The sequence below is a fragment of the Catharus ustulatus genome, chromosome 3, assembly GCF_009819885.2.
Source record: "Catharus ustulatus isolate bCatUst1 chromosome 3, bCatUst1.pri.v2, whole genome shotgun sequence".
Classification (NCBI taxonomy): Eukaryota; Metazoa; Chordata; class Aves; order Passeriformes; family Turdidae; genus Catharus; species Catharus ustulatus.
Window position 1 is genome coordinate 37,640,634 of NC_046223.1, and position 14,251 is coordinate 37,654,884.

Below are 14,251 nucleotides of genomic sequence, written 5' to 3' on the forward strand. Positions count from 1 at the left end.
AGCATGGAATGTTAAACATTTCTTGTTGGTCTGCCCAGTCTCTGCTTTGTTTACACTTACTCTCCCATTCCCTTATGCTGGGGCACCTTTTAGGATATTTTCTTTCCTGCTCAATGTAATGGAGTGCCAGTAGGGCCAGATTCTTCATCTGTAAGGAAGTGGATCTTGGCCATTAAGGCTGGAGCCTGCACCCACTGAAGCTGCATGCAGAGCCAAAAGTAAGAAATAGTAAAGAAGATTAAGGACTAAATAATACTTTGTGGCTTGCTGAGCAACACATCCCTTTTTCTGCTGCTCTGAGAAGAAGTATTTTTAAAACAGTAGGTAAAAATGCCTTCTGCTAAAACATTTCTTCTCTATGTAAACAAATTCTGGGCTTATGAAAGCCACTACTTCAGTAGTCATAGAGCCATGTCTGCTGCATTTAGCAAAGATTACATAGTAAAGAACAGTCCTTACAGCAGAACAGCCAAGAGCCTACACTTTCAGTCAAAGTAGTTTACAGTTTTCATTTTTAACTATTATAGCTAATCTAAACTACCTGCAAACTTACATAAAAGTCAGCCTGGTTTATTCCAGTTTCAGCAAGACCATTCAGAAGCTACCTCAAAATAAAATAAAGCAAAATAAAACTCCAGGCCACTTTTTCTTATCAAATTTCTCTGTAGATTATCTTGTAGATATGTGAGATAGGCAAAGATTCAGGTGAAAGCTTTTGGACAGGGAACAGGACAGTGTCCATCATTGAGAAATTCCCAGTTAAATAAGAATTTGAGTCTTCCCACAGACATCAGCTATTGCCTCATAATTCAGCTACTTTCAAGGCTGTTATCACCTTATGTCACCTCTTTGAGAGGTGACACTCATACTTGTCATTAATATTTGTAATGCCAGAGCTGCCATATATGCTGCCTCTCTCCAGTTTCAAATGCCATGTATTTTAAAAGCAGATACCATCTTTCCTTCTTTTGAGTTATATTTTGTATTAAGACCAAAGGAAAGAGGAAAGCTGTTTTCAGTAATGAGGTTCCAAGAAAACAACAATTTTAAAGAGGAATCCATAGAAAAATGTGGAGAAGCTAACAAAACTTTCTAAAAGCACTTTTCTCAATGGAAGTCATGTTAGATGTGAGCTCCAGTAAGCCCACCACGATGGTCTCTCATATAGAATGTACAAGACAAAAAATGTTGTTGATGTGTGGATTGTAGTCCCAGCTGAATTGCATTTGAAAATTCATACCCAAGCCTAGAACATTGCTAATAGACTGCTGGTAGTGGATTAGGTTGTTATCCTTATTTATTTTAATAGAGACATCTTGCAAATCAAAACCCTCTTGTTGGAAGTAAATTGCCAACTGACATCAGAGCAGGGGTAGAAATGGCCCTCATGTTGTCTCTGCTGTGTTGAAATTAAGTACAGTAATTTCACTATTATAAGCCGCACCATTTTGACTAAAATTTTGGTCTGAACCCGAAGTGCGGCTTATAATCAGGTGCAGCTTATATATGGACAAAGAACAAAAAGTTGCTGTTTTAGTTTGGAGGACAGGTGTCTGCTGAGAAAGGCAGGAACTTCTCTTTGAAATGGAGAATGTAAATCCCCTCCCTCCAAATTGTTATAATTTTGAAATCAAGGGGCTTTCAGGCAAAAAGATGGAAATTAGGAATAACAGTTATGTTCTAGGGAAATTAAAATAGAAATACAGTACTACAAAGAAACAAACTCCAAACCATGACAAAGTCAGAGTACAACCTGACACCCCGTCAGGCAGGGTGTTGGTAGAAGTCCCATTAAATGGTGGCTGCATCCTCCTGCAGTGACAGATGTGATTCAGTTGAAGCAGTGCTCCTGTACAAGGTGCAGTTTCCCTCCGGAGGTCCAGTGGTGATGTGGAGAAATCCAGTTTCCCTCTGGAGTCCAGTGGAGAAAGGGCTCCCTTAGTGTCCCAAAACCTCTGTTTTTATCTTGGTAAGAAATGTTGGGCTCTTCCCCCTGGCTGGAGCAACTTCCAATGGGATGAAGTGATTTTATCAGTCATACAGTGGGACTCAATGGGCCATTAGCAGGAAATGACTCACTGGAGGAAGGATGGGTTGTGAAAAGATAAAGAACAATGCCCTGCCTGGTTTCAATGGATGGCCCATTAGCAGAATATCTGCAGTTGAGATAAGGATCACTGCCCCCACCCTCAACAGATGGTGATAGAATAGATAACTTTTATCACACTCTGTATTGTAATGTGCGGCTTATAATCAGGTGTGGCTTATGTATGGACAAAGAACCAAAAGTTACTGGCACTCAGAAGTGCGGCTTATACTCAGTGCGGCTTATAATTGTGAAATTACTGTACTTTATATATTAAGAAGTCTCCAGCCTAGCCCCTTCTCTGTATTAAATGTTCTGTATGCCACTGAATTCAAAGTAGATCAAAAATTACTTTTTCAAAGTAATATCCTGGCTCTAATTTTCAAAACTGTGTAGGAAGTACTAATGCCTCTGAATGACCTGATTTACAGGACATGTTGAAAAAACTAACATTGAGACTTCCAGCCACAACCAGGAGACTAATTCATCACTTCTGCAAGTTTAGTGTTTAGCTGAGGAATTCAAGATCCAGCTCAAGACCTAAGACCTGCAATTGTGTTTGCTAGCTTGGTAAAATAGATCAAAAAGAGAGACACCATGTCACAGTAGCTTAGTATGTTCAGGTCTGAAATAGTGCCTGTCTGTGCTCATGAGGTTCAGATCCAGCTGGTAACAGCCTGCTGAGCTCTGACCTGAGCCTGAACACAGCAAGGCTGTACCTAAAATCCTAACCAAGCCTTGGTGTGTTTCTTGGTGATAACAGGGACATTTGCCTGCAGTGACAGACGCAAAGCAGATCCAGGAATGGATTCCTCATCCTTTCATCTACAAAGCAGATAAGAAGGATCTTGGCAATGGCAAAGGGCTGCACAGTTAATTCATTCATGTGTGCCAGAGGAAAGTCTGAAGGGAAGGAAAAAAATGTCCAAAAGATCTGGCCAAAATATATGTACCATCATATTTTATATTGCTGCTGAACAGGCAATTAACAACATTTCTTACTAATAAAGCTATCAGCCGTGATCTGAGCAATCTGATGAAAATATTCTTTGTGGACATCTGAAAATAACTTTGATTCCAAGTGTTTATCAGGAGAGATGGTAGGAATTCCATGCAAAGACTATGTTCAAAGCACTCAGATTCCTTGTGGTTTCTCATCTTCCTGGAGGTAAGCTCATAAGAGAAAAAATGCGTGCCAACTTCTGTGTTGCTGCACAAGCGTACTGTAAGATGATCAGAGAGGTTTACTTGCTAAATGCCAAGAAGTTTATTTAAGGTAAGGCTCTGCCCTTCATGGGGGTATATGAGGCAATGGAGAGGTTGCAGGGCACAGCACCCATTACATGAGCAAGGCACAAGAGCAGCCCGAACACCGCTTCCTTTCCAGCACTAATGTGAACACAGAAGAGGGGAAATAACCAAGTAGGTTATGGAAGCAACCTAGGATGTAGGAACTGGGGGCTGAAGCCCCCACTGTGTTTCTATGGTGACCTGAGATAAATAATTCAGCCATTTTGTATACTGGTTCCAAACTGACCCCAAGTGCACAGCACTTACAGTGTGTCCAAACTTTGGGATAATTGTGGCGTCTGGATGAGTGCTGTGCACTCATCAAGCCTAGCACTGGAAGTCAAGATAATTCCACCTCCACACTCAAAAGAATGTGCAAATGAGCTAGGAGTGTAAAGACAGACCCAATGCGGGGAGAAGGAGGACAAAATTGAATGGCAACACAGAAAGCAATGCTGAGTGGAAAAAAGCAAAGTCACTGACTGTCCACCTCAGGCATGAGGAGGTGTCCCATATGGCAGGGTGACTTCAGTCACTGTCCTCAGACAAGGACTGGGGCCTTTTATGGGGCAGGTTTATGCAGCAAGACAATGTGTTTTGAACAAACAGCCAAGAAGGAAAGAGCAACTTCAACACAGATATGGTAATGATACAGGATAGTGATTTAATTGGCATTATCTTGTGTTATGACTCACACCTCCTGTTGTCCATGCTGAGAGCCTGGAAGAAGACTGTTTTCAATTGCACAGCTGATGAAAGAAACTAAAATAAGAACTGGGGGTGAAGGAGGAAAATCCAGACAGACCCAATTCTCCTCTCTCCTGTATAAATCAGGAAACAGATGTAGGCATGTATGAAAGGGGGAACCCTGCTGTTTATATCATGGTCTCTCTTTTATTATCTGCAGGTTGAAGATTTTGGAAGCCAGTGATTAGGAAGCTTCCATGACAAGAATGGGGCAGTCACCTTAGCTGGAAGCAAATGCAGCTTTTGCAGCTGATTTGATAACAAGCCTTGGAAAAGGACCCTGAATGACAAATATGAATGACAAAGTGGCAAAGTGTCCATATAAGCAACATGAATGTCACATTATAAATGCAGTATTAAGAAAAAAACCCTAAATAAATAAAGCAAAACAAACCTATAGCTCTGGGTTTTATATTTGTTTGATAAACAGTTCTTGAAGTGCAACCTGTCTCTTCCAAAATCCGGGATACTCAACTTTGTTTACAGAATGATACAATTCTGATAAGCCATTTCCATGTCACCACATGCCTTTCAGCTAATAGCTCTTCAGTATTTGCCTTAATAACTACCTTCAAGTAATGTTTTAGATAAGAACTGTGTACTATTATTATTCTTTTTCTCCCAATAGCAACAAACTGTATGAACACACCAATTTCTAGTTCAACACTTTGTCCTTAGGGACCACAAATTGTTCTCCAGACCTTTTATGGCTAAGTTTATCTGCTGGTGTAGGCTTCTGAGATATTTCCTTCTACTTTGTTTACTTGTACTGCTGCATTTGCACAAGCAGTCTGTCATTCTGCATTATATAAACTTAAGCTTCACTGCAAAAATAGCAATACCTGTTCTTTGTCTTTGTAGATCTGGCATTTTCCCTGGAACATTTGCAAAGACATTAATCCAAATATGAATGTGCAAAGGAGGAGGTAAGGAGAGAACACATAAATCTAGTCCTTCCTTTAGGACTGATAGGGTATTGGCCTCAAGACAAAATCTTATCTGGGCTACAGCTATCCACACCAGGGAAGAATCAAACTGATTTACTTTTAACTGGTTTTGCTTTAAAACTCCTATTAATTTAAAGCTAAAATAAAGCAACTCTTATATTTCAGTTAAAAAGAAAAACATGCATAAGCATTGAAAACTAAGAACAATATCAAAACTGCTGTAATTAAGTGGAATGTAAATCAAACCACTGTGGAGTGATAATAGAAACATTCTTGCCATTGTCATTTTGAGGTGAACTAGAACAAGGAATGTAAAATTCTGATCACTTTGGAACATTTCAGATTCAAAGACCTGTGACTGCTCTAGCTGTTTCACTTGAATTAATTTCATTTTGTGATTAGACATTTCACAACTTCTCGTATGTGTTTTTGAATAATCAGACACCAGATAGATGTGAACAGTCTAGTGAGGTAATTCCTTCCTGGTTCTATACACAGAATTAACAGAGTCATACCTGTCTTCCTGTGCTTACTGGAATCAAAATACAAAAGGAAACAAGAATATTTTTTCAAATAAAAATTTAGGAAGGAAAGATGAAGAGATTAGATTTCTAGTTTTAGAGTTTCTCTAATCTTGTGCATCAGTTAGATTGGTAGGTATGCACTCCAGGGAAATGTGTTCTAAAACTGTGGAAATGTACTGCAAATAATTAATAGAAAAATCAAGTGATTTAATCTGATTCAGGGTACACAGTTCAATGTGCTTTTTTTCAGAGTTGATGGGTTCTTAATTGCTCTCAACAGTTTAAAACCACATCAGTAAGACAGAGCAAATGTTCCCTTTTTGCCTCTCAGACCTTCACTTTTTTCATTTGCAAAGTATATAACTTTGTAAAATTTTAAAATATAAAATCTTGATAGCAGCCTATTGAAAGATAGACTTTTAGTTCAGGGAATGGTGTCCCATCAAAAGGTGAAACAAGAGCTGCTTCTGAAGAAGGGAATTTGTTATTGAACACATTTGAACTTAATTTCCAACATTAACAGCTTTTTCCCTGCATAAACAGAATCAGGAATTAATCAAAGAATTTCCAAGTTAAATTCTCAGTTTTCCACATCAGTTACAAAAATTCTTCCAAACCCACAATCTCCATATTTTCACTTTGCGTTGAAAGAGTGAAACTGGTAGCCAAACCTCAATATGCTGCATATTCAACAGAATAGCATCCGTTACATGGGTAATAAATTGCCTCTGGAGGAAGAATTTTCCAGCTCAAATGAGCTTCCAAAAGCAAAGCACAGGTGTTCCAAAACATTCCTTGGTCTAGATGTGGTGAGAGAATTTTACACATGATAAATCTTAATTATTACTTTAGAACAACTACCTAGTTTTTACTTCTGAATTACCCATTTGCATGACACCTCTTCATCTCTGTGTACTCGCTCTGAAATGCTGCTTTCATTTGCCAACATCACCGGCCACCCAGATGACAGAGCATGCTCTGAGACAGAGAGAGATACCAGGAAAATGTGGGAGTGCACAGCTGCCTGTAGCCAGAACGAGCACCCGTGATTCATTCTCCAGAGTATGGCAGCAAGTTGAGATACCATCAGAATGAAATGCAAATTAATTTCCCTCTTTAGATATCTAAATCCACAGATCTCAGTATTTTCACTCTGATACCAGCATCACAGCTAAATGAGGGAAGGTGTTTGCAGCTGCATCAGAATCAGCAGACAAGGACAGAAGACAGCCAAGAAGAATCGCTGGCCTGGCCTTTGGGACATGCTAAAAAGCAAACTAACATGGCCAGGAATCTTGCAAAGTTATTAGTGTAGTTACTGGTATGTGCTAATATGTTGGAGTTTTGAGTCTTAACTATTATTGTCACACATGCCACTGGATGTTGCTGGAAAGGTAAAGCTACACATAAAACAACAATACTTTTCCTGCATAGACATACCAGGAACTGTCATCATCAGAGCTAGAAGTAGAATTCAGGATCTTACTTTGTACATCTCAATCACATTCTTTAACTTTTGTGAGGTTTCCTGGCATTAACAGATGCCACAATGTTTGGAAATAAATTTTTGTGGCACCTTGTTGCTGAGTTGGCATTTCAGGTCAGGTTATACTCTTAATATTTTTTTTTTTTTTCTGCAAGAAAATGAGCCTCTATCTTACTTCTACTACCTTGGATTCCACATGTCTTGTCAAATTACCTTCAAATTCACACACTGGAACCATTCAGGTCCCTAAGGTGTAATAATAGCTCAGTCAAAAGTAAAAATTTGTTCAGATGGCTACCCTTTGAGTTCCCAGATCAGAAACTAAAATAGTTAAAATCAGCACTTTTTTAATGTACACAAATATATATTTAGTTTAAAGAGAAAATAAGTTCACGCTGCATGAAGTGTTTCAACATGCAAGTTTGAAATGAACTTTTCCTCCTCTCCAGCACATCTGCAGTTCACCACATGCAGACACACAACGCACGTTTTTGTTGAAACAGAAAAATGCCGTGAAGGACTATGACAGAAATCATAGCCACAAATAGCTTCTGTGGAGTCAGCTGAGCTCTTTGAAAATAGCCCTTCATCATATTTTCTTGTGGGCAAGTTCTGTTGTCTCCCACAAAGACGGCCGCCAAATACCCCACACGCAAGAAGCCGCCCTCATCAGAAAGCCAAGCTCCTGTTTGATGTACCAGCCCTTCTCTGGGTAATCATAATCTGGTTTGACGTGTTTGTTGATGAACATTTCACAGATAACTTTTTTGTTTTGCTATTCCCTGATTTATGCCTCTTCCAAGACCTTGTGTGACTCCAAGCCATCATTGGATAGAACCCAACTTCTAACTTCTCTGGATACTTCTGCATTGGCCCGGGGTCAGCTGAGCACCACGCTCTTTGCATGACTGCTGTGCAAGGGAGAGATAGGGCTCACAAAATTTGTTATTTTAGTTACAGACCTGATCAGCAGGAGGAACAGCATTCATTGTTAAGCAGGTGGTATTACACTCCAATCTTCTACCTTGCATATTTGAAACCATCAGTGGCTACATTGCGCAGGACAACCTTCTATGGTACCCTTGCTTTTCTTCTCATAGTTCTTCTCTACTGCTCCTTCAGTGAGTCTAACCACTCCTAGCCTCTGAATAGGGGAAAGACTTTGCTGAAAGCCTTCATCTTCCCCTTTTCTTTAATAGAAATCCATTTTTTCCACTTACTGCTCTGTGCACCACTGCATAATCCCTGCCTTTACAGAGAAGTGCCAAATCCCTCTTCCTAATTGCTGTCACCAGGTGCACCATGCTGCTCAGGAAGCAACAGAAAGCTCTTTGAAGGAATGAATTACAATTTTGCCTGTCTAAAAGCACTTTCCAAAAGCAAAACCTTGAAAGAAAAGAGAGAGAGTCAGGTATCTACTTAGGATGCAGTGGATGACTGCTGTAACAATGATGTGCCAGATGATGAATCCTTAAGGAAAGTAAAGAGTTGCTATCACAGCTGGAAAGCTTGCCCGTACCCTTCCGGTTTGCAGTATAGGTTCAGCCCTCACAGCTTATACAAGTCTGCCTCACCACTGATATTCCTAGCAAAACTGCAACTGTTATTCCTAGCAAAACTGCAACTGCTCGTTTCTTTGTTTCCTCTACCAGCCTTTTAACTGGCTTTCAGCTCTCCAGCCAACATTTGAAATGCTCGGACCATATCAGAAGTTATTTTGTCAGATAAAACTAGGATGTGTAGAAGCAGCCAAAGGCTGACTGATTATCTTCTCTTCACAATTTAAAAACAGTGTCTTTCTGATTGAATTTTTCAACCATTACCATTTTTGTGACAAGGAGACTCTTATTATTGTTTTGCAGACTGGCCATATATACCTTGGCTAATAGAAAGCCAAGAGCATATTCTTGGCTAATAATCAGTCAAGAGCATATTTTATCCACGTATTCTGTAAGTTTTTAATTAAATGGCCTCAGTATGCCCACTCTTTGAAGTTGAATCTATCCAACAACATAAAACTTGCTCACATGCTCTTACTTTGTTATTAAATTCTACTGAATATCTATGAAAGTCTTTCATTCTTCACCCTTAGCAAGAATTGTAATTACCTTGCTATAACAAGCAGAATAATTAACAACTTAGTCTGCCAAAATTTGTTTACTTACCCATCCCAGCAGGGTAGCTTCCAGTATTATGCATATTTTCCCAGTTGTCTAGAAATTAAAAAGTTTAAAAAAAGAAAAATTGTATTCTTGAAAATGCTCAGTAGAACCATATAATTAACAGGAATTTCTTTTTTTTTTTTTCTTATAATTTAGATAGCACTTTTTTGAATCAGTGCTTTTGGACTTTCCAGTAAAGTTGTCAAACAATGCATACTAACTTTGTTGGGTTTTTTTCCTAGAATAGTAATTTAACTTGATTTTAATGCTGTTGTTGTCCCTTTGAGACTTAGAGTTCTGATTCATAGCTAGTGAGGCATAGTCAAAAGTCAGGCAAAAAGCCAGTTTTTACGAGTAGCTAGGACGTAAAAGCAAATCAAAGTATTCTCTACATTCAGAATTCTTTGAAATTACTTTGACCATTTGTTATGGTACACTGGTGCCAGTGAACCCTAGCTGTACAGTGGATGGCATGCTTGAATGCTTAAGCAAAATTTTGGATGAGTTGGTAGTTTTAAGCATAGGCTTGCATAATTCATCTTGGTCCACAGGGTCCATTTACATAAATCTCCAATAACCCCCAGATATCATCAGATTGAAACAGGTTCAAATACCCATTTTAGGGGTTAAAAGTAGCATTTAAGTATAATAATCTGTATTCTTCATTAGCACAAATGGATGATACCTTTCGAGTTATTCCTCTGTTCTCCCAAATATTGTCCTAAAAATTTGAAATGATTGCAGGTAAGACAAAACTTCCATTAAGCAATTTTATATTTCTATTGTACATGCCATATGCAGGAGAGATATCATTGTGTATTCTGACTGAATTATCTATTACAATGCAGTTGCAATGACTGTAAGAAACTCAATTTTCTTTGTGACTGTGAACAGTCCTCTGGAGTAAATGATCAGTTCATTAAAATGTTAATAGGCAATGCTATTGAATATTCTTCAACTTCATAAATCCCACTTGATATCAGTGTTGATTGAAGTGGGCATTATGTACACTTTTTGTTCACTTCCTGCTCCCTGCAGAATCCCAGACAGTATTCCTGAGGGCTCCTTTGCCTTAGAGTGGGAGCACATGGGAGCCTGTTGAAAGCTGAGATGCAGATTTTCAGACTAACAGAAGGATATGTTGCTGTGTTGAACAGCACAATTTCCAGTTAAAAGTCAATGAATACTAGTTTACTGAATTCCATCAAATAAAGATTATAGAATACTCTACAAGTTGTCCAGCCCTAACCCTCAAAAGAGAAATTTCCCACTTTGCTTTCTTCCCAAAGGCAATGTTTTTCATGCTCTCCCAATAGAATCTTCTTGACCACTCTCTGATTAATCCTATTTACTAGAAAACTGTTTGAGGTACTCTTATATCCTACTTATCTACAACAACATAGAGCTGTCACTGGACATAGCTGTAATTACCCTACCTCATTAAACAGTGTTCAGGCTCCCAGCAGCAAGACAGTGTAGTTGAATTACCCAGAAATTTGGACTTGGCTGTAAGTCTGCAAACAAGAGACTGGATGCTTGGTTCTTTGTGTTTTCTCTGGAGAGTCATCCACTATTTGACATTTAAAGTAGCAGGAAAGCAATACAGAATACAGCTACCAGAATAGTTACTTCCCTGGTACAATAATGTGATTTGCCTACTGAGCTGTAGAACCCTACCCCTTGGTAGAATCTTCTTTCAGGCTCCCCACCTGTCTATCCAGTGACCACTTCAGCAGTGGAAGTGACTTTCACAAGAGCTGGGGTGTGTCACCACTGGCAGTACATGAATTTATCTGAAAGGGTGCATGAAGCACTCTATGGACCAGGGTCTGAGAGAGCAGCTTGCTTGTGAACCACAGCTAATTCCTTGTGGGTGCAGGTTGAGGCAGGAATGCCAACACCTCCATGCAGGAGTTACTGCAGGGCAGCTGACGAGACTCTGGGCTAGCTGAGCCCATGGCACAGAGTGAGGACTGGCTAGGAGTCCTTCCCCTTCTGCCTACACATCCTCTGGATGCACAGATGTCCCCGTGCTGACCAAAGGTAGGAGTGCCAGCTCTGTATTTATAAATACTCCTTGCCACGAGTTTTTGGCTTTATTAACAGGAAGCTACATTCCTTTCCTTGTAATTCTTGGATGAGTTAGTTGATATGCATGGAAAAATCCTATCCTTCATGTGTGCATGTGGGAGGCATGTTTTACTCCTCCTTAATCTTATTCTGGCCTCTGCTACTTGCATATAGGACATATTATACTTGTAGCAGCAAAAGATATCAACGATGCGTAAAACACTGAATGGAAGGGAACGGAATAGGAGCTAAAATCTGTTACTACCACAGGCCATCTGCTCAGGTATTGACTCTCAAAATCTTTAAACCTCTGATTATGCTCAGATCAAGGAATAGCACCTTCCTTTCATGTCAGGTTTTGACTTGTCCCTGGAGGATGGAAGACATGGTAGTTTGAAATAGCACTTTGAACTGTACTTGAAGACCAAATTGTAACACTGACTGACACACTAGGTTGCAGTCCTTAAAAGAAGATGTGATTATCATTACATCTGCAAGTCCTGGCCAAATTCCAGCTTCAGCACTCCAGCTGTGTGGTTTCTTTGTTTTATGTTTTCACTCAAAGTTCTAGGATTTGTTCTACCTCAGTTATAGATGCAACTAGGAAGTTCTGGTGCTCATTTCACTCTCTGTCATCCAAGACAAACACTCCATGTCTTCATTTCTTAAGAATGGGAACAAGTAGTTTGTCTTTTGCCAGAAATGTGATGCTATCAATGTATCACAAAATCTACAAGCAATTCACTTGCCCATATGTTCACCAAACACTTTTCAGCTCTATCTCTTAAAGCCATCTGGAATCATATGTTGCCAACTTCTAATATCCAGTTATGTACAGTAGCAACTTTCTGAGCTCGTAGTTGCTAAAATGACTAAATTTGGAAATACAGTAAAACTGCACTGCAGCAGAGGAGCCTGTTGAATGTTTTAGAACTCCAAAAGCATACGCCAGTGTTTTCTTTTAGTCTTTTCAAAGAAATACATAAATAGTAAACAGCTTGATCTGTATCAATTACAGAATAACTTCTGAGGAAAATTTTCCCATAATTTTAACTTTTTCTAAATCTGCATTTGCCCAAATTTTATGAATTACCTCTTCAAAGAATGTTATTGGCTCTTTTAATTTCAATCCTTTATCTCCTTAACCTCACTTCTCATCCAGTCTTGCTTTACCCATGGTCCATTCATCCACTGACATCTGTATTAAACTGTTGGCCACACATATAGCCATTCCTACCAATCAGAGCTACAGTTATTAATTTTGGAAGATGACTCAGATACTTCTATTTCCTTTGGAAACAACATCTTCCAAAAAATTTAAAAAAGCTCACAAGCCTGGACATGTCATGAGGAAGCACAGCGTGCTGGATTCCCCAGCTACAGCCAAAAACTGAGTTATCCTGTCTTTAGCAATTGAAGGCATTTGTGTTTGCCACAACGGCATAAGAGAGCACTGATGCTAAATGATATTTTGCTTAAGTTTTTTTCTCATAAGACCAAGCTGAAAACTTTGAAATACCTTTCAAAAGTGTTGCCGTCAAAAAGAGACACTGCAAGCTTGTGCTGCAAAACATTCATTTCGTCAACATTTTGCTGATGCTGCAATTAAGTATAGCATTATTTAGAAAGTTTTTAAGAAGCAATTCCTGTGAGTAGGAAGTTGTGTATAGAAGCCTTTTATCAATGGATTTTTATTGGAATAGATTTCTTTGATATCATGGCAAGATTATACCTTTCTCTCTATACTGCTTCTGTGAAGATAATGCTGTAGATATACATATAAACAAACAAATAAATTTGAACAAGATCAACAAGTATTTGTCCAAATATGTCAGTAGCACATCATGTTATATAATTTTTCTCTGTTCTTTTTTCATATTCTGATACACCAGGAAAACCTCATTCCTGACTGTCTGGAATACCTTTAGCACACCAGCTCTTGTCAATTAAACAAATGTTGAAAATTGGCAACAAAAATTATTCAGCTTATTGAATATATTTCAAGGCTTGCTCAGCTTCTGTTCTTGAATTTGGGATTACTCCACTGGCAGAAAATGCATCAAACAGAGCAGAATGTGCCTTCACTGTAGCAAATCAGGAAGTGCTTTTAAGGTTAGTGAGTTGCATTAATTTACAGTGTCTGCAAGTTGTGCTCCAAATTTTGTTTTCCTTTTTGTTTTCATGTCAGAGTTTCTGAGGACAATAGAGATTCAATAAACCCAGCCCCAGATCTGTCTCACTGAAGGAATATGTAGAGCTGCTCTAGTCAGAGGGGTCTGAGCTTATTTATCTAAAGTCCTTTTCAGAAACACAGTCACACCTCCCTCTTAATGAGTTTTATATTTTAAAAAGAATATTGAAAAATTAGAGAATAACAGTCCAAGCCTGTTCAGGAATGTAGTTTTTAAGGCACAAATCTCAGGAAATACATCCTGTCTCAGCTTCCAAAAGCTCTTTTCTACATTAATATCTTTTTACATTTCCTGTAGCTTTTTTCCCTGCCCAGATAACCTCATTTTGTGTTTCCATTACCTCATGAGTTCTGTTTTACTCTAACCTGTTTTACTCTGCCCCTGGCCTTCATTATGTTTTAGTTAAGGGACACATATGACCACAAGCTCAATTGCACAGATTCTAAATGGATGATTTGTACTGTTTCTTATTAGAATAAAAATCTATTTGAGCAACAATTCAGCCAGGCTTGTCTTTAGGTTTACTATGTATGGGCAGCCTCTTGGAGGATTTAGTTGTTTCCTTTCTTCCTGACTCTCTCAAGGGCTGCAGGTAATGCAGTGCCCAAGTGGTGGAGAGGGCAGGTACCAGTAGATGGTGCTGAAGAACATGCAGCATGTTTCCGAGCTTTGGGTGCTGCTTCCAACAAGTGGCTGCTGGTGGTATACACAGCTGAAAAAAAAAGCAATCTGGATTTTCATTTTAGA

At 39.0% G+C, this 14,251-nt stretch overlaps 1 protein-coding gene across 1 annotated transcript in view; it reads right to left on the reverse strand.

The window, feature by feature from the left end:
- Nucleotides 1-9,264, reverse strand: part of RMDN2 (regulator of microtubule dynamics 2) — a 179,558-nt gene extending 170,294 nt beyond the window's left edge. The window contains exon 1 of the mRNA XM_033053844.1: nt 9,246-9,264. The gene's annotated coding sequence lies outside the window, so the exon portion shown is untranslated. The remainder of the gene's footprint in view (nt 1-9,245) is intronic.
- Nucleotides 9,265-14,251: the final 4,987 nt, after the last annotated feature.